This window comes from Phyllobates terribilis, unplaced genomic scaffold (genome assembly GCF_046119375.1).
Source record: "Phyllobates terribilis strain yellow unplaced genomic scaffold, ASM4611937v1 Scaffold_192__1_contigs__length_3615891, whole genome shotgun sequence".
Taxonomy (NCBI): Eukaryota; Metazoa; Chordata; class Amphibia; order Anura; family Dendrobatidae; genus Phyllobates; species Phyllobates terribilis.
The window spans coordinates 1,409,163-1,430,425 of NW_027362952.1; positions in this window are offsets into that span (position 1 = coordinate 1,409,163).

Below are 21,263 nucleotides of genomic sequence, written 5' to 3' on the forward strand. Positions count from 1 at the left end.
TTATGGGCCCACATAGTCCTCCATAAAGTATTATGGGCCCCACAAAGTCCTCCATAGAGAATCATAGGCCCCACATAGTCCTCCATACAGTATAATGGGCCCCACATAGTCCTCCATACAGAATAATGGGCCCCATATAGTCCTCCATACAGAATAATGGGCCCCACATATTCCACCATACAGAATAATAGGCCTAACATAGTCCTCCATACAGAATAATGGCCCCACATAGTCCTCCATACAATATAATGGCCCCACATAGTCCTCCATAAAGAATAATGGCCCCACATAGTCCTCCATACAGAATAGTCATTTCTCCATTATATTGCTGTATTATGTCTGTAGGATTAATATCCTCTAATACATTTTATTTCCTCATCATTTTATCGCTATTTTAGAAACAACTGAGCTGTTGGATCCTGACAGTGTAATCTTAGAGATCCCGGAGATCCAAGAACCTGCCGGTGTAAGTATTATAGAGGGAGATGTCTGTGTATCACCAGATCACGGGGTGTAAATGACCCGTCCAGTATTATCCCCCATATAACCAGGGGGCACCTCTATTATTAGAGGAGATGACACTATTGCATTAGATAATAGCGTTTATATTATAGGGAATCCGTCAGCAGGTTTCTGCTCACCTATCGGATCAGTGACATCAGCTGGGACATAATATAGGGGGAGACGTTTCTGCATCTGGAGATTTTCTCCAGCAGCTTCTAGATCTTAATATCATTTCTTCTTCTTCTTCTTTTCTAGGACTTGATGGAATCATTGATCCAGGCGAGAAAGCCGCGTATGAGCGACTACGAAACATCTAAGCTGATCAGCAGCGGATCTTTTGGGTGAGATTTCAGTTAGCATAAGCCACATTTCTCAGGGTTCCCTATGATAATGCTTCATCCTCTGTGCTTTGCCATTCAGTCTTATCATAGGGACATGATCTGAGGTGAAAGGTGATAACGTGACCTGGGTGAGGGTCCGGCAGACGTGGCATTGTGCAGACTTCCCATAGGTGATAATGTGACCTGGGTGAGGGTCCGGCAGACGTGGCATTGTGCAGACCCTCCCATAGATGATCTATGTAGTATTATTTAATGTATTTCTAGATGTGGATTTCTAGTAATGGTCGGACTTCTGGTATTAAACATTAGAACAGAAGATCATATAATGACTTCTATAGACGGACTGTTAATAAGGATTCACTATAAACCATGGTTTCTTCTTCTCTCCAGGTCCGTCCACTTAGTTCACCATAAAGACTCACAGAAGATCTTCGCTATGAAGAAAATTGCCAAGCGGGACCTGGATACTCCAAAACATGTGGAAGGGGCCTATCTGGAGAGGGACATCCTGACATTCGCTGACTGTCCCTTTGTGACCTCCATGCTCTCCTCCTTCCCTACTAGATCTCACCTGTGTATGGTCATGGAGTATGTAGGAGGTAGGACATGTACATGTATTATATTCAGCCCATGTCTGCTGACATCTTATCACCGCTCATATCATTAGGACTTGTCCCCGTGGACGGTTACATCCCCGCAGAGCATTTACTATAGATATTATGGAAAGTCATTGATGTGTGTGATCTCCCTGTATGTCCGCACTGAGCACGTCAGTATCGCCAGCTGTAGACGAGATGAGACATCACTTTATTAGTGACATGGACGACATCTCACCATGACCTCAGACTAATATTCTGTGCTCTATACATTATATCTGTATATATTCTCTCCTGCCCCAATGTCTCCGCTCACTTCTCATGATCCATCGTGGTGATCTGCTGTATAAACCCCTCACCGCTCATATTTCCTTTCTTCTATAGGTGGAGACTGTGGGACCCTCCTAAGCACCAGGGGTCCTTTATCTGTCCCCTTGGCCCGCCTGTACTTTGCTGAAGCGATACTTGCTGTGGAATACCTGCACAGCTATGGTGTGTTGCATAGAGACCTGAAGCCAGAGAAGTAAGTGCCCCCTATAGTTTAATAAAGGGGGGAAAGTTATCATTTATTACCACACAGCCCGTGAGCCTAAAACCATCTTCTCTTTCACAGCCTCCTGATTACACCGGCTGGACACATTAAAGTCGCCGATTTTGGGATTTCAAAAGTTGGTGTCATGATACCAGAAACCAACACCCACAAGGAATCATTGGAGGACATCGCCAGAGAGTTCCAGGACCATGAGGTTGGCATCACTTACAGGAACTTAGATGGTTCTTTACAAATCTCATCACACTATTGTCTCTTCTCTACGTTCTTCATTTCTAGAGAACTTTTCAACTGATATTTTATCTTCTGTCATTGAGTTTTTATGTCGAGAACTTGTCATAATAATAATTTCATCGATTCTCATTTCTACCTTCTGTTGGTTTCCAGGACTGTGGCACCCCGCTTTACATGGCTCCAGAAATCATTCTGAAGAAAGGCTATGGAAGACCTGCCGACTGGTGGTCAATGGGAATCATCCTGCATGAGTTTCTGGTGGGATATGTACCATTTCATGGGGATTCCCTATCTGAGCTCTATAAAAATATTGTCACTGGTAAGTAGAATAATCCGATCATTGCTTTGACTGGTTACATGAATTTAGTTATTTCCTCTACTTTATCTTACAGTCCAAAACAGAGGTTTTATTTTCTGTAATTTTCTATATAACAGGAGACATAATTTGGGATTGGGATCGCGCTCCTCCCCCCGATGCTCAGGACCTTATTAATGACCTGCTCAGAACAAATCCTGCACAAAGACTTGGGACAGGTAACTGATATACTTTATTACTATTAATATTCACTTTTTACAACGAGGACTCTTCGCTCCTGTCCATGAGGATCAGCACTTCTCTATCTGCTTGCCTATTTCTAGTTCTCCATAATATAACTTTCAGTTTGTTTCCTTCGGTTTTGTCATTACTTAAGATTAAGATATACTGTTCAGATATGGAGCAGCCTCTAACAATGTCCGCATCACTTTTGTTTTTCTTTTTCCAGGAGGAGCATTTGAGATCAAGAGTTATCCATTCCTGAGTGACTTAGAATTTGAAAACCTTCTAAGTCAGAAGCCGGAGTACATTCCTCGGCTTGTTTCAGATGAGGACACCAGCTTATTTATCAGTAAGTAGAAGATGTCATCTAGACTAAGCGGCTGTTTGTCTCGTCTTCAATAATATGTGACAATCGGTTCCCATTAATAGTAGTGATAAATGGTGACTGTGTTATACTGACAACCGCTAATAACACTTCATTACCTATGTCTTGTAGATCACGCTGATACAAACAAGCCTATTGTCTCAGAGGAGGAGGACACAAGTGAGGATAATGAGAGCCTTTTCTTCCAAAATTTTACAACATCCTCTAAAAGGCTTTCTAAAGTAAGTGATCAATAAATCCAGAATACATAAAAAGACCTCTAAAAGTAAAAAATTGAATTTCATATCTTATTTTTGTCCTTTTTTAGCTCTGTACCACCACTATCAAGTTTCCTCCAGAGTGTACCCCGGCATCCAGCAGAAACATCTCAGATATGTGAGTAGATTATGGGGTCATTATTGGGAGCTCCAGGCTAATATATGTGCACAATACCAAATATAGGACATAAATACCATAATATTGAATGCAGCATCCACCGCCCCATGATCAGCGGTCATTGGCTATTGGCTTCAGAATCCGCTGGAGATAACAACCCATAATTGCTGCCGGTCAGGCATTGTTAGTTTTGCCCACACTGCAGGAGATATGTAGTATTACATGCCGGCCATTGTTGCTAGTTGTTTCCATAGAAGGTAGTTTTGAGCAGGAGACTTCCCCACTATGACTTTCATATGTCCTATTAAGCCTTATAGTTGGGGTTCTTCTAGTGAGACAATCCCATTTATACTGAATTTACTTGTGATTTACACGTTTTTCTTCTTCCTAACAGGCAGAAAGGATCTTTTCCTGAATCTGCTAGAGACGATGCTATAACCAGCTTGCCGTCCTCGTCCCCATTGTCAGGTATGTACATGTCTATAGCACAAACAATGTGAATGTTGTCATCAAGGGTGAAATATTTCCACATAGTTTTTCTTTAATGGGTCTCCTATGTTATCCATGTTTCAAGGAACCCAATTACTTTGCCCATGGGCCCATACTGTGTCTCCATTTCTGTAATTTTGTACAGTATTATCATGGATTCTGTGATACATTGTTGCATCCAGTAACCTCCGCCATCATAATGAGATATCGTCTCCTATAGTAGAATATCGCTCATTAGGGATGCACCATATGGCGGCACACAGGGCGTTCACTGCTCCATATTAGTGACACATCTAATGCCCCTCATATGAGGTCATGTCCGGTATATAGGACTTATTCTGCCCTATTGTGTAATACCAGATTGTCAGGACTATAGGGGACAGGACTAGAACAATCTATGTACTATATACAGGAGCGATACAATGCAGACCCCATAACAATATGTCTTTAGTGAGTTGTTGTTTTTTCTTCTTTCTGATCAGAATTTCCAGCTGACAACGAAAAATCAGAAAATGGGAAAAAGGGGAAAAAGAGACGAGGTAAGTGTGAGAGTCATCTCCATGTTGTGTGATGTCGTCAGTGAGAATAATTCATGTGGAGCAGATGTCATCTGTCGGTGATGGGATTGTCACATGTATGATGGCTGACGATGATCCCTGACCTCTGTGTGATGAGATTCCTCTGCGTCCGGCCACAGTGACCGCACAGTAGTATCATGTCATATGGAGTCCCATCACTTACATTATATTTCCTTCTCTTCTCATAGGTTCCATCTTCCGCCGGATCTTATCATCCTGCCGGCGTGGATTATCCAGGGCTGCTCGCGTATTTGCGTGTTGTCACCGTTCCCCTAGAGACATCTAAAAGACGGTAAACCTCCGCATCCAGCGCCCTGAAGTCCAGCAGATCCACCATCACTGCTGGAGCTGTACAGAAGGACCTTCACCATCTACCGGTGGCCTTCTGACTGTTACATCTCTGCCCGGACAATCTCAGTATCACCTCTGTCACCAGGCTCCGCGGTATTCATACTGCTCGCAGACGTGGCGGTTACTGATCACCTGGTATCTGACCCCGGCTGTCCTCCTGACTATGAGTTTGCCTACTGATTCTGTTCCTGGTTTTGTCCCTCCCTTCTATCCTAATATTAATAAAAAAAAAATACAATTATTATTACTGAGATCTTGGTTCATCCATCAAACTTTACTCTGCATTTTGTTAACTGATAAAAATAATTTATTGACACTTCTGCTTTTAAAAGGATATATAGAGTATGCTTATAATATATATACAGTATGCTGATTATATATACATGGTGACAAAGTCACTGGCAAAGTGCTGGAGGGGAGGTATGTTTCACTGAGGCTATTAGCTTCAGTGATTTGAAGCCCATAAGTTTTACACCAGCATACTATGTGTTGAGAGGGATTAATCGGCCATATTAAGGGCTGGGTTTTTGTGAACGACCATAGAACGGGTTGGGAGGTCATTCACCATATCTCCACCCCAGGGTGGGGACTAGGATGTATATAGTCGTCCTTCTAAGGCATTCAGTGTTCAGTAGGGCTGTAGAGAGGAACTCCAGCGCTTTGTGTCCTAAGAAGGAAAAGCTGAACTAGTGGATGGTTGTTCTCCTGAGCGGGCAGATCCCCACAGCAACACGGCTGTATGTTATGTTTTGTTTTTCCTTAGGTCAGAAAGCACGTATTTATTTTTGCTAACTCCTCACTGGCTTATGCAGCATCTACAAATAAACCAGTGAGAGACTTAAGGAGACGGCGCTCCGGTGGCTACGTCTGTGTGCAACTGAGTGGGCCGATCTACCATAGTATATATAAGGCGGCATGCGTGTCTTTGTCTGAAGATTCGATAAACTGCGCATGCGTGATGCGCAGCCTGGCTCCAGAGAGAAGCAGGCATCCAGCCGTTACAGGTAAGAGGAGGTGTATGGCGCCGGAGATCGCGGGATGCGTAGACACTGAACGCATACCGCGATCTCCGGCGCCATACTTACATATTTACCTGACCGGGAGGAGCGTTGCTGCGGCGCCTCTCTTTGCTGGAGACCGGGGGCGGAGTGAAGGCGTCAGATTGACGCATGCGCATTGCGCTATCCGGCGTCATTTTACTGAAGACACATTTACAGTGTGTCTTCAGCAAAATGGCGCCGGACAGTGCGGTGCTCCAGCGCCGCACTCCTCCCCCGGCCTCTGGCAGAAGAGGACGCAGCAGCGCTGGAGTACAGAGAAGAAAGGTGAGTATAACTGTTTTTTTTTTTGTGTATGTGTGTACAGTGTGAAAGGGATGAGGGGGCCACACATAACAGGATTGTGGGGTGAGGGGACCATGCATATATCAGGACTGGGGGGTGAGGGGTACCATGCATATATCAGGACTGGGGGGTGAGGGGTACCACGCATACCAGGATTGGGGGGTGAGGGATAACACACATACCACGATTGGGGGTGAGGGGTACCATGCATACCAGCATTGGGCGGTGAGGGGTGCCACACTTACCAGGATTGGGGGGTGAGGAGTGCCACACATACCAGGATTGGGCGGTGAGGGGTACCACGCATACCCGGATTTGGGGGGTGAGGGGTGCCACGCATACCAGGATTGCGGGGGTGAGGGGTGCCACGCATACCAGGATTGGGTGGTGAGGGGTAACACGCATACCAGGATTGGGGGGTGAGGGGACCATGCATACCGGGATTGGGGATGAGGGGTGCCACGCATACCGGGATTGGGGATGAGGGGTGCCACACATACAAGGATTGAGGATGAGGGGTGCCACACATGCCGGGATTGGGGATGAGGGATGCCACGCATGCCAGGATTGGGGATGAGGGGTGCCACGCATGCCGGGATTGGGGATGAGGGGTGCCACGCATGCCGGGATTGGGGATGAGGGGTGCCACACATTCCGGGATTGGGGATGAGGGGTGCCACGCATACCGGGATTGGGGATGAGGGATGGAGTGCCATGCATACCGGGATGAGGGATGGGGTACCATGCATACCAGGATGAGGGATACCATACACACCAGGATAGTGATGAGGGGTACCATACATACCAGGATAGGGATGAGGGGTACATTACATACCAGGATAGGGATGAGGGGTGCCACACATACCAGGATAGGGATGAGGGGTGCCACGTATACCAGGATTGGGGGTGAGGGGTGCCACGCATACCAGGATTGGGGGTGAGGGGTGCCACGCATACCAGGATTGGGGGTGAGGGGTACCACGCATACCAGGATTGTATGGTGGGGACAGGATGGGGGCAGCACAAATACAAGGAGGGGGGCAGCACATACCAGCATGGGAGACCATATACCAATAAAAATGCTCGCCACCCGGGCGTAGAACGGGTTCAATAGCTAGTAGTATATATATGCTGAATGCATATACCGTATTTTTCGGACTATAAGACGCACCGGACCATAAGACGTACCTAGGTTTTAGAGGAGGAAAATAGAAAAAAAATGTAAGCAAAAAATGTGGTCATTATGCCCTGTTAAGGGGGAGGGGGTCTGCTGCTTACACTGTTATAGGGGTAATGTCCCCCAATTCTGTTAATATCCCCCATCCTGGTATATTTATATATACACTGCTCAAAAAAATAAAGGGAACACTGAAATAACACATCCTAGATCTGAATGAATGAAATATTCTCATTGAATACTGTGTTCTGTACAAAGCTGAATGTGCTGAAAACAAAATCACACAAAAATCATCAATGGAAATCACATTTATTAACCAATGGAGGCCTGGATTTGGAGTCACCCCCAAAATTAAAGTGGAAAAACACACTACAGGCTCATTCAACTTTGATGTAATGTCCTGAGGTTGCGGATGGTCTCCTGTGGGATCTCCTCCCAGACCTGGACTAAAGCATCCGCCAACTCCTGGACAGTCTGTGGTGCAACGTGACGTTGGTGGATGGAGCGAGACATGATATCCCAGATGTGCTCAATCGGATTCAGGTCTGGGGAACGGGCGGGCCAGTCCATAACCTCAATGACTTCATCTTGCAGGAACTGCTGACACACTCCAGCCACATGAGGTCTGGCATTGTCCTGCATTAGGAGGAACCCAGGGCCAACCGCACCAGCACATGGTCTCACAAGGGGTCTGAGGATCTCATCTCGGTACCTAATGGCAGTCAGGCTACCTCTGGCGAGCACGTGGAGGGCTGTGCGGCCCTCCAAAGAAATGCCACCCCACACCATTACTGACCCACTGCCAAACCGGTCATGCTGAAGGATGTTGCAGGCAGCAGATCGCTCTCCACGGCGTCTCCAGACTCTGTCACGTCTGTCACATGTGCTCAGTGTGAACCGGCTTTCATCTGTGAAGAGCACAGGGTGCCAGTGGCGACTTTGCCAATCCTGGTGTTCTGTGGCAAATGCAAAGCGTCCTGCACGGTGTTGGGCTGTGAGCACAACCCCCATCTGTGGACGTCGGGCCCTCATACCACCGTTATGGAGTGGGTTTCTAACCGTTTGTGCAGACACATCCACATTTGTGGTCAGCTGGAGGTCATTTTTTAGGGCTCTGGCAGTGCTCCTCCTGTTCCTCCTTGCACAAAGGCGGAGGTAGTGGTCCTGCTGCTGGGTTGTTGCCCTCCTACGGCTCCCTCCACGTCTCCTGGTGTACTGGCCTGTCTCCTGGTAGCGCCTCCAGCCTCTGGACACTACGCTGACAGACACAGCAAACCTTCTTTCCACAGCACGCATTGATGTGCCATCCTGGAAGAGCTGCACTACTTGAGCAACTTCTGTGGGTTGTAGAGTCCATCTCAAGCTACCACTAGTGTGAGAGCACAACTAACATTCAAAAGTGACCAAAACATCAGCCAGAAAGCATTGGTACTGAGATGTGGTCTGTGGTCCCAACCTGCAGAACCACTCCTTTATTGAGAGTGTTTTGATAATTGCCAATAATTTCCATCTATTGTCTATTCCATTTGCACATCAGCATGTGAAATTGATTGTCAATCAGTGTTGCTTCCTAAGTGGACAGTTTGATTTCACAGAAGTTTGATTTACTTGGAGTTATATTCTGTTGTTTAAGTGTTCCCTTTATTTTTTTGAGTAGTGTATATATATATATACATATATATATATATATATATATATATATATATATATATATATATATATATACATACACTGTGGCTCTGGGTGTTGGGGGGAATGGCAGTGGCGGAGGAGAGGGGCACAGAAGGCAGCAGCCACCTGCTGCAGCCTTTACCTGAACGGGATTCGGGCATATGATCTGACGTGGCCATAGACTATAATGGTCCAGACAGAGTGAATGTGCCCTCTGTCGTGCATCAGGTGTGTACGCCTACTGGAGGCGCAGTCTACTAAGCCTATGGCCTCGTCACACTACCGAATCCAGTTTTGTGGGGGAGTTCGGACCAAAGCCCCGACTGGTCCATGTGAAACTCCGTAAGGAAGAATGATGAGATACATACCTGCATAGACAGAGTATGAGAGTGATGAATGGATGGATAGATGGGGGCATTTTTGTCAGGTTTACACAGTGGCTGTTGGGCAGGAAAGAAATCACATTGTGCAAACGTTGTCCTTATAGCCATGATTCCTTTTTCAGACCCCACCGCTCCACAATTTTACCACGGCCACTGATTTTACCTCGGCTCCCAGGAGGCTTCAGCCGCGCTCAACAGATTCGTCAACTTTCACAGAAGTCCAGTAGGTTCTGCCCTATTTCTGGAAACCTCCATATGGCAAATATGGATGAGACAGACGGATGATTAGATGGATGTCTGAGAAGAGGGCGCCCTGATAATGAACATATATTACAAAGCCAGAACAAAAACAACAGGGGTCCCGGACCCTGGCCGTGTAGACTGATAACTGGTGTACTGCACTTACAGGGGGACATTAAGTCATAGGGGCCACACCAGGCAGGGACCCGATATTACAGGGTGGCAGGAGGGCGACTATTGCAAACAACATAATTAGAGCTATGGGCCCTTATGTGCAGAGTATTCAGGGGCCCCATTATGCAATGCAGGCGGGATACACAGTCCCAGCAGAGCTCAACAATGACGGATACAATGTTTTATAATGGAATTGACCTAATAACAAGGCACCAGTGTAATGGTATCAGGGGCCCCGGCAGCCGCCTGTACTCAGCTCCTATATATCAGGTGTAAGGGCCACATAGTAATGGTATCAGGGGCCCCAGCAGCCGCCTGTACTCAGCTCCTATATATCAGGTGTAAGGGCCACATAGTAATGGTATCAGGGGCCCCAGCAGCCGCCTGTACTCAGCCCTTATATATCAGGTGTAAGGGCCACACAGTAATGGTATCAGGGGCCCCAGCAGCCGCCTGTACTCAGCCCTTATATATCAGGTGTAAGGGCCACATAGCAATGGTATCAGGGGCCCCAGCAGCCGCCTGTACTCAGCCCTTATATATCAGGTGTAAGGGCCACATAGCAATGGTATCAGGGGCCCCAGCAGCCGCCTGTACTCAGCCCTTATATATCAGGTGTAAGGGCCACATAGTACTGGTATCAGGGCCCCCAGCAGCCGCCTGTACTCAGCCCTTTTATATCAGGTGTAAGGGCCACATAGTAATGGTGTCAGGGGCCCCAGCAGCCGCCTGTACTCAGCCCTTATATATCAGGGGTAAGGGCCACATAGTAATGGTATCAGGGGCCCCAGCAGCCGCCTGTACTCAGCTCCTATATATCAGGTGTAAGGGCCACATAGTAATGGTATCAAGGGCCCAGCAGCCGCCTGTACTCAGCCCTTATATATCAGGTGTAAGGGCCACATAGTAATGGTATCAGGGGCCCCAGCAGCCGCCTGTACTCAGCCCCTATATATCAGGGGTAAGGGCCACATAGTAATGGTATCAGGGGCCCCAGCAGCCACCTGTACTCAGCTCCTATATATCAGGGGTAAGGGCCACATAGTAATGGTATCAAGGGCCCAGCAGCCGCCTGTACTCAGCTCCTATATATCAGGTGTAAGGGCCACATAGTAATGGTATCAGGGGCCCCAGCAGCCGCCTGTACTCAGCTCCTATATATCAGGTGTAAGGGCCACATAGTAATGGTATCAGGGGCCCCGGCAGCTGCCTGTACTCAGCTCCTATACAGTGGTGGCCAAAAGTATTGGCACCCCTGCAATTCTGTCAGATAATACTCAGTTTCTTCCTGAAAATGATTGCAATCACAAATTCTTTGGTCTTATTATCTTCATTTAATTTGTCTTCAATGAAAAAACACAAAAAGAATTGTCCTAAAGCCAAATTGGATACAATTGGCAATAACTAAATCACACTTGCAGCCAGTTAACATGGATTATGTTATGATCTGCAACATAAACTAAGGAAAGCAAGGGAAAAGCTGTCCCTACAGTAAGACTAAGCTGAATCCCTACGATGTAGCGGGCAGCCTGTTCCTTGTGAACAGACCCGCCTTCATCCTCGGCTAGTCTGAACAGAGACCTATAGAATAAAGGGAGGGGTCCCTAAAAGAACTAAGGACTGGGACAAAAAATGGACACCTCCTAACAGAAGTTGTTGCAGAGCAAAAATACAAACTGAACAAAAAGTACTAGAGGTCCAGAGGACCAAGCAAACTAGACAGAGATAGGCACCGAAGCACCTGGCTAGAGAGACAGGCAAAAAACACTGAAGTCCAGCAAAGCCAGAAGGGCGGAGCTGGAATATATAGGCAGCTAGTCACGTGACCGCAAAACACAAGATAGCAAAAACTAACAGGAGGGTTCTAACAGAGTAAAGTTGACTCAGCCTCTGTCCTGTGTCCTTGTGTGTACCACATTGAGCATGGAGAAAAGAAAGAAGACAAAAGAGCTGTCTGAGGACTTGAGAAACCAAATTGTGAGGAAGCATGAGCAATCTCAAGGCTACAAGTCCATCCCCAAAGACCTGAATGTTCCTGTGTCTTCCGTGCGCAGTGTCATCAAGAAGTTTAAAGCCCATGGCACTGTGGCTAACCTATCTAGATGTGGACGGAAAAGAAAAATTGACAAGAGATTTCAACGCAAGATTGTGCGGATGGTAGATAAAGAACCTCGACTAACATCCAAACAAGTTCAAGCTGCCCTGCAGTCCGAGGGTACAACAGTGTCAACCCGTACTATCTGTCGGCGTCTGAATGAAAAGGGACTGTATGGTAGGATACCCAGGAAGACCCCACTTCTTACCCCGAGACATAAAAAAGCCAGGCTGGAGTTTGCCAAAACTTACCTGAGAAAGCCTAAAACGTTTTGGAAGAATGTTCTCTGGTCAGATGAGACAAAAGTAGAGGTTTTTGGGAAAAAGCATCAACATAGAGTGTACAGGGAAAAAAAGAGGCATTCAAAGAAAAGAACATGGTCCCTACAGTCAAACATGGCGGAAGTTCCCTGATGTTTTGGGGTTGCTTTGCTGCCTCTGGCACTGGACTGCTTGACCGTATGCATGGCATTATGAAGTCTGAAGACTACCAACAAAGTTTGCAGCATAATGTAGGGCCCAGTGTGAGAAAGCTGGGTCTCCCTCATAGGTCATGGGTCTTCCAGCAGGACAATGACCCAAAACACACTTCCAAAAGCACTATAAAATGGTTTGAGAGAAAGCACTGGAGACTTCTAAGGTGGCCAGCAATGAGTCCAGACCTGAATCCCATGGAACATCTGTGCAGAGATCTCAAAATGGCAGTTTGGAGAAGGCACCCTTCAAATATCAGGGACCTGGAGCAGCTTGCCAAAGAAGAATAGTCTACAATTCCAGCAGAGCATTGTAAGAAACTCATTGATGGTTACCGGAAGCGGTTGTTCGCAGTTATTTTGGCTAAAGGTTGTGCAGCCAAGTATTAGGCTGAAGGTGCCAATACTTTTGTCTGGCCCATTTTTGGAGTTTTGTGTGAAATGATCATTGATTTGATTGTTGTTTCATTCTCTTTTGTGTTTTTTCTTTGCAAGAAAATTAAATGAAGATAATAATACCAAAGAATTTGTGATTGCAATCATTTTCAGGAAGAAACTGAGTATTATCTGACAGAATTGCAGGGGTGCCAATACTTTTGGCCACCACTGTATATCAGGTGTAAGGGCCACATAGTAATGGTATCAGGGGCCCCAGCAGCCACCTGTACTCAGCTACTATATATGGCCACGGCCGAAAGTGTTGGCAATCTTAAAATTGTTCCAGAAAATGAAGTATTTCTCCCAGAAAATTATTGCAATTATACATGTTTTGTTATACACATGTTTAATATTCTTTGTGTGTATTGGAACAAAAGAAAAAAACAAACAAAAGGAAAAAAGGCAAATTGGACATCATTTCATACAAAACCCCAAAAATGGGCCGGACAAAATTGATAGCACCTTTCCAAAATTGTGGGTGAACAACTTTGTTTCAAGCATGTGATGCTCATTCAAACTAACCTGTGGCAAGTAACAGGTGTGGGCAATATGAAAATCACACCTGAAACCAGATAAAAAGTGGAGAAGTTGACTCAATCTTTGCATTGTGTCTGTGTGTGCCACACTAAGCATGGAGTACAGAAAGAGAAGAGAACTGTCTGAGTACTTGAGAACCAAAATTGTTGAAAAATATTACCAACGGATTTTGGGTCGCAATGTAGTGCCCAGTGTCAGAAAGCTGGGTTTGCGTCCTAGGTCATGGTTCTTCCAGGAGAATGACCCCAAACATACTTCAAGAAGCCCGCAGAAATGGATGGAAACATAGCGCTGGAGAGGTATGAAGTAGCAGCAACTATGAAAGACATGGAGCAGTTTACAAAAGAAGAGTGGTCAAAATTCCAGCTGAGAGGTGTAAGAAGCTTGTTGATGGTTATAGGAAGCGATTGATTGCAGTTATTTTATTCCAAAGGGTGAGCAAACAAATATTAAAGTTGAGGGTGCCAACAATTTTGTTCAGACCATTTTTGGGGCTGTGTGTGAAATTATGTCCAATTTGCCTTTTTTTCTGCTTTTTTGTGTTGTTGCAATACACACAAAGAAAATAAAGTGTGTATAGCAAAACATGTGTAACAGCAATAATTGGGAGAAAACAATTTCAAGGGAGTGAACACTTTCGGCCATAACTGTATGTGTAATATAAACATATATACATACATACACACACATACAGTTGAAACCAGAAGTTTCCATACACTATATAAAAAGACACATCTGCATGTTTTTCTCAATATCTGACATGAAATCAGAATAAACCTTTCCCGTTTTAGGTCAATTAGGATTACCATAATTTTTAAAATTTGCCAAATGCCAGAATAATGAGAGAGAGAGAATGTTTAAGTCATTTTTATTACTTACTGCAAAGTCAAAAGTTTACACACACTAAGATTACTATGCCTTTAAACAATTCTGGACTGCCCATATGATGATGTAATGTGTTTGGAAGCTTCTAATAGTTTTTTTTTCTGTAGTATCATGGGAAAGTCTAAAGAAATTAGCGAAGATATCAGGAAGAGAATTGTGGACTTGCACAAGTCTGGCTCATCCTTAGATACAATTTCAAGATACCTGACGGTGCCTCGGTCATCTGTACAAACAATTATACGCAAGTACAAACAAGATGGGAATGTACTGCCATCTTATCGCTCAGGAAGGAGACGGGTTCTGTGTCCCAGAGATGAACGTGCTTTGGTCCGACACGTGCATATCAACTCAAGGACAAAAGCAAGAGACCTTGTGAAGATGATGGCGGAAGCTGGTAAGATTGTGTCAATAACCACAGTGAAACGAGTACTGTATCAACATGGGCTGAAAGGCCACTCTGCCAGGAAGAAGCCGTTACTCCAAAAGAAACATAAAAAAGCCAAATTAATGTTTGCAAATGCACACAGGAACAAAGACCTTAATTTTTGGAGACATGTCTGTGGTCTGATGAAACTAAAATTGAACTTTTTTGGCATAATGACCATCGCTACGTTTGGAGGAAAAAGGGAGAAGCTTGGAAGCCTAAGAACACCATCCCAACTGTGAAACATGGGGGTGGCAGCATCATGATCTGGGGTTGATTTGCTGCAGGAGGGACTGGTTCACTTCACAAAATAGATGACACCATGAGAAAAGAAGATTATGTGGCAATACTGAAGCAACATCTCAAGACATCAGCCAGGAAGTTAAAGCTTGGGCGGAAATGGGTATTCCAAATGGACAATGACCCGAAGCATATTGACAAAATGGGAACAAAGTGGCTTAAGAATAACAAAGTCAATGTTTCGGCGTGGCTATCACAAAGCTCTGATTGCAATCCTATTGAAAATTTATGGGCACACTTGCTGCGAGCAAGGCGACCTACAAACCTGGATCTGTTACCCCAGTTTTGCCAGGAGGAATGGGTCCAAATTCCGACCAACTATTGTGAGAAGTTTGTGGAAGGATATCCCAAAAGTTTGACCCAAGTCATTCAGTTTAAGGGTGATGGTACCAAATACTAATGAAATGTATGTAAACTTTTGACTTTATATATATCAAAAATTGATTCTGCTATAACCAGAACCCTGGTAGGATAAACAAAAACATGAACACTTCAAATAATATTAACAATATAATTTTATTAGAACATAAAATAACAATAATTAAAATACCAGGGGCCTCAAATGTGAGGGACAAACAAATGCTGTACCCTATATCTGCGCAGCAAGAGTAATAACCATATATTACCCCATTACTGAAATAATGTGACTATACAAATGCACTACAAAAGATTTCAATCTGAATAACCGCTCATGTGGCAAAAATAGAAAGAAAGAAATACATATGCTATTATAACGGTCACTAGACTATCACTGATGAGTTTGAGATACGCCTATAAAATGTAAAGCGGCAGTGCATATGATGATATAGAGTCGACTGTCCAGCAAAAAAGTGCAAAGTGCTTAGATAAAGATAACGTATTGTTTCCAGCCTCAAAGAAACTAATGCATATAGCGGTTAATAATGTTAGTATATCTATCAGGGGAGACTGGGTACATAAAAGAGGCTGGGTACGGTCCCATAGAATAACTATAGTGTAATAGTGGCACTGTCCACAAATAGACAAAACAGCTCAACACATCATGAGAAAGAAATACCTGGTTAGAATGGCAGCTTCTAGGCAGGGTAAGCACCCGTCCCTCCACCCCGACGCGCGTTTCATCAACACTTCCTCAGGGGTCGTGCCAGGGAGGGGAACGCCAGATGTTATATAGGGAGCCTAATCCAATCATGAACCGAGCCGGAGAGAAAAAGTGTGTCACCTGACTTTCCGGTATGTGTTCTGGCTGGTATACGGCGCGAGACATTCTGTGCCCGCCCCACATGTGACTCTGCGGCTTCTGGCATTTGACCCGCAGGCCGGCAGTGCAGTCACGGACATGACGGCAGTGCGTGCCAGCAGGGTCTAAGAGCCAGAAACAGCCAAGGTCAGGGGGAGGCGCCCATAAATGCTAGGGCTCAGCAGCCATACACTCTAACCTGATCATACATAATACTAAGATGTGAATAGGCAGAAATTATGGGATTCTATTGTGTAGTGAACAAATATACACACTGATTAGTGATTAGAATAATGTTAAGACTTTGCAGTAAGTAATAAAAATGCCTTAAAACATTCTCTCTCTCATTATTCTGGCATTTGGAAAATATCAAAAATGATGGTAATCCTAATTGACCTAAAACGGGAAAGATTTATTCTGATTTCATGTCAGATATTGATAAAAACATGCAGATGTGTCTCTTTATATAGTGGATGGAAACTTCTGGTTTCATCTGTATATGTATTGATTTCATGGCTCTAATGATTTTTGGGGGAATTGCTCAAGTTTTTAATGTGAGCATCAAAAATTGTAAAAAATTTTTTACACTTTTATATTTTTTACATATTTCTATGTCGCCAACAAATTCTGCAAAGTTCAGTTTTTTTCTCATTAATAAAACTTGCATTTTTCTAATCATTTATTGTATCATAAAATATTACACACAATGCAGATTGTTCAACTTTGCCAAAATTTGACTTTTCCCATGTGTCCACCAGTCTTGACCAGTACCGGCAAAATTTTGAAGCCTTGCGGAGCTTCTTGGGGAGAGGCTTAACAGCGCCGCAGGTTTTTCCAGCTAATCCTTCACTAAAACAGGCGTGTAAAAGGCCAATCTTCATGAAATGGGACATAATCTTGTGTAACTGTCTGCCCAGAAACAATGTAGGGCTGACAATTATCTAATAGGTTTGAGGCCTTAAAGGGACTCTGTCAGCACAGAATGACTGTTCAAACCAAGCACAGGCACTCGATGCACTCTTGCTGCGGCCAAACATTTAAGTGCATCTTCTCATCTATTTCTATCCCTGTTACAAAATGGAGCGTCTGGTTGGATGCCCGACCACTGATCCATTCATTCTCAATGGAGCTGTTGGAAAAAGCAGAGCGCTCTGCAGCCCCAAAGGGCAAGAATGGAGGTCAGACTGAGCATGTGCACCGCTGCCCAATTCCAAAAGTGATAAAAGTGGCGCATTCTGCCCATCAGTGCCGCTCTAAGCTGTTGGACACCACCGATCACCTTGGATAGGTGATAAAGGGGTCGTCTGATGAAAAGAAGTTCTCTCGATTGATGCACGGAAGCATCGTTATAAAATACAGTTTTCTCTCATAAAATGTGAGATTTTAGTATTACGTTATACCAGGGATGGCCAATTTATTTTCCCGAGGAGCCCTCCACTGTTCTGGAGGGAAAAATCAACAGGCTGAAATCAATTCTGCTCAATATTAGAATTGATACATTCCGCTGACTCGCTGCTACATGTTACGATAGAGCTTATTGTATCGTCTATCCTTACTTGTAGTGACTCGCCCCCTGGGCCGTGGGGCTCTCGGAACCAGACAACAGGGCAATGCTGGGAGTAGTAGTGGCGACCCGGTCCCGTGGCTCAGGGTGGTCAGACCAAATGCTGTGGCAGTGTATTTGTAGGTTTTGAAAGTCCGACTACGCCACCTGTGGATTGCGGTCAGGGAGGACCGCCGCTGCGGGGCAGACCGCTGAGGCTGGTGTTGGGGGTGCAGCAGGGAATAGTACAACTCCCCATGGGAGGAGTGTAGCCTCAGGGCAGTGTAATAGGATGCTGGGGGTGATGGTGCAGGCGCAGCAGTAATCACACAGAGTCCAATAATGCAGTCCAGGGTCTTTTACTGCAGATCTTATCACAGACCCACCAGGAGTACAGGGAGGAATGGACCTGGGTGTCTGAGGGCATTCGGGCGAGCTCCACTGGTCAGGGTGAGTGGGTAGGCCTACCGTTCTCTCTCTGCCCTTGCTGACTATCTCCTCCTTTAGTGGTATGATAGCCCACGTCCCTGAGCTGGCCGTGTACTACGCCTGTATGGCTTGCGACTCGGGCCCTAGGTACCTATAGCTTGTCTGTGCTGTACTGGTCCCTCTGTGTGGCGGACCTTCCAGGCTTCTTAGGCCAAGGGACCTAAAATCCCTCGCAAGTAGATGATCTGCTGCAGGACTTGCAATTCTGACAGCCTCGGATCCCAGTGTCCGGTATGTTGTTCTCTCTCAGCCAGGACCAGCTCTCGTCGCCTCTGTCCCTGGCTTGCTGTTCCTCCTTAGCCTCCTGGACTCCTCAGCTGCCGCTGACCTGTCCCTCTCTTCTGGGAACCCTTCTGGATGCTTCAGAAGTGGGTCCTGGTCTCCCTAACCCTGCCCTCAGTACCAGCTTTTATAGGGGCAGCCTGTTCCCCCTACTGGCCTGGGACAGGAGGTGCTGCATGCTAATGGTCCATGACCAGAGAACCTCCCTCCTGCTCTCAGACACAGCCTTACAAGTTTGTGGCATCCAGGCCTGGGGTGACACAGTAGCAGCAAATCCACACCATATAATTCAGTGCTTTTTATAAATCATCTGCTCCCGTTATTCAATCATTGTACGATGATAAACAGCTCTTCACACACACATTATGATGCCCCCACAGTACATTCCCCCGACAAAGTATGATGTCCCCACAGTACATTTCACCACACACAGTATGATGTCCCCACAGCACATTCCCCCCCACACACAGTATGATGCCCCCACAGTACATTCCCCCCCACACACAGTATGATGTCCCCACAGTACATTCCCCCCCACACACAGTATGATGTCCTCACAGTACTTCCCCCCCCCCCACACACAGTATGATGGCCCCACAGTACATTCCTTCCCACACACAGTATGATGCCCCCACAGTACATTCCCTCACACACACAGTATGATGCCCCCACAGTACATTCCTCCACACACAGTATGATGTCCTCACAGTACATCACCCCACACACAGTATGATGGCCCCACAGTACATTCCTCCCCACACACAGTATGATGCCCCCACAGTACATTCCCTCACACACACAGTATGATGTCCCCACAGTACATTCCTCCCCATAAAGTATGATGTCCCCACAATAGATTCCTCCACACACAGTATGATGTCCCCACAGTACATTCCCCCCACACACACACAGTATGATGCCCCCACAGTACATTCCCCCCACACACACAGTATGATGCCCCCACAGTACATTCCGCCCCACACACAGTATGATGCCCCCACAGTACATTCCCACACACACATTATGATGCCCCCACAATATATTCCCCCTCACACACAATATAATGCCCCTACACAGCATGATGTCCCCACAGTAAATTCTCACACACAGTATGATGCCCCCACAGTAAATTCCCCCACACTCAGTATGATGTCCAAACAGTACATCCCCCCCAAAGTATGATGTCCCCACAGTACATTCCCCCCCACACACAGTATGATGCTCCCACAGTACATTTCCCCCACACACAGTATGATGTCCCCACAGTACATTCCCCCACACACAGTATGATACCCCCACAGTACATTCCCCCCACACACAATATGATGTCCCCACAGTACATTCCCCCACACACAGTATGATGTCCCCACAGTACATTCCCCCCACAGACAGTATGATTCCCCACAGTACATTCCTCCCCACACACAGTATGATGGCCCCACAGTACATTCCCACACATACACAGTATGATGCCCCCACAGTACATTCCTCCAACACACTGTATAATTCCCCCACACACAGTATGATGCCCCCACAGTACATTCCTTCACACACAGTATGATGCCCCCACAGTACATTCCCCCCACACAGTATGATGTCCCCACAGTACATTTCCCCCCAACACACAGTATGGTGTCCCCACAGTACATTCCCCCACACACACAGTATGATGTCCCCACAGTACATTCCCCCACACAGTATGATGCCCCCACAGTACATTCCCCGACACACAGTATGATGTTCCCCTCTATGCCAGTCTTTTCACCGAGCTAAATACAACTCTCAGCAAAAAAAGTTGTGGACTGGCTCCGTACCGTCTCTGGCCATATTCACCTGTCCACGTGTTTGTGGTTAGGCAGTCCTTCCACTGGGGAGGGCACGGGTAATGTTGTGGGACCCATGCTTGTGGAAGGAGGAGACAATACCGGAAAAAATAATGGCGGCTGGGGACCGAGTATAGATACCCAGTCGCCGCCGCCATAAGATTGTGGACAGCTTCCGCCTCCACGAGCTTAAAAAGCCATATTTCAAGTGCAAGCAGCTGCCCAGAAATCTGGCAGTTTAGTGTTGCGGCCTGTGGGTGGGTGGATGGCTACATAATTGCATTTGCATTCCAAGTAACAGAAAACTAAGCAGATGGTGGCCTCTATCATCATCATGGCCTCACCTCGGCACTATGAACTCTCCAGAAGGAGAAGCCAGGGCCCGCCGGAGTAGTCTCCGGTTCTCTGGTGGGCCCGTCCAACCCTGCCGAAAAGCTGCCCTGGCTAATAAAATTGTGGGGGAAGGTTTCCGGACACTCTGTGGCTGCTTTTTTAATGTGGATCGGCCATGCTTATGCATGTTATTTCTCAAAAAGCATTACAGATCAGGCCATTGTCCAACTCTGTATTCAAGAAATAAAATGCGAAAAGAAAGATGTGTGTGTGTCAAAGCACCACCGACAAGTGCGAGTTGATGTTGGACGGACTGCCATTGCTTCTGCAACAAGCTGAATTACAGGACTTCCTGGGAGAAATGACACCCAGGGTAGATACGGTTTCCCTCTATGCCAGTCCTTTCACCGAACTAAATACAACTGTCAGCAAAAAAAAGTTGTGGACTGGCTATGTACCGTCCCTGGCCACGTTCACCTGTCCATGTGTTTGAG